The sequence below is a fragment of the Arachis ipaensis genome, chromosome B9 (assembly GCF_059453495.1).
Source record: "Arachis ipaensis isolate K30076 ecotype BB chromosome B9, ASM5945349v1, whole genome shotgun sequence".
Classification (NCBI taxonomy): Eukaryota; Viridiplantae; Streptophyta; class Magnoliopsida; order Fabales; family Fabaceae; genus Arachis; species Arachis ipaensis.
Genome location: NC_142444.1, coordinates 24,503,269 through 24,506,755, shown reverse-complemented (window position 1 = coordinate 24,506,755; position 3,487 = coordinate 24,503,269). Strand labels below are relative to the sequence as shown.

General features: G+C 34.6%; 1 pseudogene; it reads left to right on the top strand.

The window, feature by feature from the left end:
* Nucleotides 1-1,247: 1,247 nt before the first annotated feature.
* On the top strand, nucleotides 1,248-2,987 carry LOC107615289 (alpha-galactosidase 2-like; annotated as a pseudogene).
* The last annotated feature ends 500 nt before the right edge of the window (nucleotides 2,988-3,487 follow it).

The window sequence follows — 3,487 nt, the reverse complement described above, 5'->3', positions numbered from 1 at the left end:
TAAGCATCGGTATAACCACGACAAAGCAGCAGATCCCCAGCTGTATCCACCCATATCCTCCAATCTTGCAACGAATGGTAGCCACCAGATATGCATGCGTGTACCGGACTTGTCACGGAAGAGCTGGGTGCATAATAGCATTATGATGTGCGCCCTCACGTACCTCCTAACTGTCTCCTCGTCTGCGTCGTGGGGAAGGTGACTGAATGCCTCCTGCATCCAAGTGCACTTCACCATGAACTTGTCGATGCAGTTCGCTGAAGGAAACATATCTAACAACTCCTGGAACCAATCCCATGCAGGTCTCCCGCAATTAATGAACCGCTGGAAATCTGTCAAGCATCCGCTGACGTAATGTCCGTCGATGGGAAGCCCTAAACGGTACGCAACATCCTAAAGCGTAATCGTGCACTCTCCGAATGTCATATGGAAAGTGTGAGTTTCGGGCCATCACCGCTCTACAAATGCACTGACCAGCGGCTTATCCAACCTAAACCAGTGGTCGTTGAGCCTCGCCAGGGGGCTAAGCCGGCCATGTGCTTGTATGGTATGATCCTGTCATCTAGGGGCATACCATGCTGCCTCCTCATGCTGGTAATACATCGATGTGGCTGCACCATGATGAAAAAATTTCTTTTATAACCATCACAAGTTACATTAAATAAATTAATAATTTAATAAAATTAAACTACATTAAATAATTTGATAAATTAATCCTCAATAATTTAATCCTAAATAATTAATCCTAAATAACACTAAATATATTAATTCTAAATAAATTAAACTAAATTAAATTATTAAAAATTTTAACCAACCTAAACTAAATAAATTTTGAACGACTTAGATTTTTAACTAAATTACTAGGCCTTTAACCTAAAGCTTAAGAATTACATTAAATCTAAAAAATTAAACTAATTTACATTCTTATTTTATTTCTACTACCTATTTAACCTAACATTAGAAACCTAACTAAACTCCAGAAAAACTACTAATTTAGTTAATCACTACTTTAACTAAGCATTGTTAATCAGTAAATAACTAATCTAACTACCATTTGTAGTTTAATCACAATAGCATATATAAAAAAAATTAGATTTGGGAATGTTGTTTTTAGAGATAAGTCATTGTTCTTTCCAGGCTAATGTTGGTCATGGCAGCTGAGTTTCTTGGATAAAGATTTGGGAATGTTATTTTTACCTTAAGCTAAACTTTGTTGCTGACCTTCAATTCCTCTTCTTTAAATTTATATGGGAGGTGCTTATCAAGAATCTGGTCGAGTTTGGGGTGCCAAAGACATAGCAATCCCAGCAAGGGCTTGTGCATGGATACCTCATGGTTTCATGAGTGTGAATACATCGTTGGGAGCTAGGAAAGCTTTATTGAGATCCCTTTATGAGCAGTATGCTTCATGGGTGTTGATTTTGAAATTGAGATACAACTTATAGTCAATTTATATATGTGATATATCATCATACTCATGTCACGGATAAATTTAAGCAATATACTGCATTAGCTTTCCTTCTATACACTATGTGTACTATTTGTTTTGAGAGATTGTTGTTTAGGAAGAGTGAGATAGAGTTGATATTTTAGTGGTTCTATAACTTTTAGTCAGTGTTTTCATATATCAAATTTCAAAGCTTCTAGTTCAACTAAAATTAAGAAAAGGATTATCTTTTGGCCACACTTTTAAAAATAGTCAACCATGGATTATGTTTTCATTTGTTAGAGAGGTGAGTAAATCTTGAAGATTAGATTGATTATTTTTTATGTACTAATTAGGGGATACTCTGAATTAAAAAAGGTAAAGAAGATTATATTTGTTTATTCATGTATGAAGAAATTACTCAATGGTATTTAAAATTTAGCAACCAGTAATTTGTTTTATACTTGCAGTGAAACATGACTGTGTATTTGGTGGTGACTTGGATTTAAGTGAAATAAGCTATGTATCAGAGGTATTATGCAGTTTGCTTTACTCCTGATCAGTAAATATCTTAGCAGATTCATTGACCAATTTACAATGTGACATGTCATTTTAGGTTCTAAGGAAGCTTGATCGCTCCATTGTATATTCCTTGTCTCCTGGAACTAGTGTGACACCAGCCATGGCCAAGGATGTCATTGGACTGGTCAGCATGTATCTTATTACAGGAGATGATTGGAATACAAAGTGGGATGTAAAAGGTTACTTCGACGTAACGAGGTTATTAAATTGATCTATTTCAGTTTGGGTGCTTGCATTGTATCACTTCATATTACCTTTCAATAATGATGCTTCTCCATCCTTGGCTATAGAATAAAGTTAGTTTATTCAATTTTGAATCAGGAATTTTGCAACTGCTAATCTGGTAGGAGCAACTGGCTTAAATGGGAAATTCTGGCCTGATTTGGACATGCTTCCATTTGGATGGCTAACAGATCCTGGTATTATATAGAAATTACTTTTTGTTAGATACCCGAATCATAAAGCACTAGAACTATGGAGGATTCTCATCAGACATATTTATTCTGTTAATATGAAGATATTGTTGCTTCACTGATTCTGTTAGTTTATAAACACAAAAGATGTTTAAAATCATCTATCATTGATAATTGCTACAAACTCATTTTAAAAATGATACTCATGGAAATGTTGATGATCATCAAAATCCAGTAGGTATAAATGAAGGTCCACACAGGTATTGTAGACTCAATCTAGAAGAGCAAAAGACACAGGTATTTGTAAAAGCACAATTAAGTTGCTTTCCCATATTGTCATGCAAATTTTGATGTGTGACATGTATTATCAGTACACACTGACTGGTTGTATTGACTTACAGATAACACTTTGGGCGATAGCAAAGTCTCCCCTAATGTATGGAGGGGATCTGTGAAAAATTGATCCTATAACATATGGCCTTATCACAAACCCTATCCTTCTGGAGATCAACTCTTTTAGCTCAAACAATATGGAGGCATGTGAGCTTCATACTTGTAATGGATGATTAGTAATCATGAAGTTTTATATTTGTAGTTAAGTATGTAAAGGAAATAGATAATGTAATAGTTTTTGGAATTGTAATGCATGTATTACAAATTTATGGGTAGTTGTTATGACTTTGATTTTTTGTTAGAGCTTGTCATGTTATCAACCACTATATTTATTGTACAAGTTTATGAAGGTTTTATATTGTTAATAGTAATTAAAATTGTTATGAAGGTTGTATATTGTCTAAATTTTACATTATCTATGAATTTTGTTAGGTTTTATTTTGAAGATTAAAAAAAATTGAACTTGAACAAACTTATAGCCATGCTTTGAAAGCGTAGCTATTCTGTACAGTAGCCACTTTTTACCACGCTTTAAAGCGTAGCCATATCTCTAGCTACTGGCACGCTTTTAAAGCGTAGCAGTATCTAGCTACTGGCACGCTTTAAAAGCATAGCCATATCTCTTGCGACTTTGTCACACTTTAAAAGCGTAGCCATATCTCTAGCTATTGGC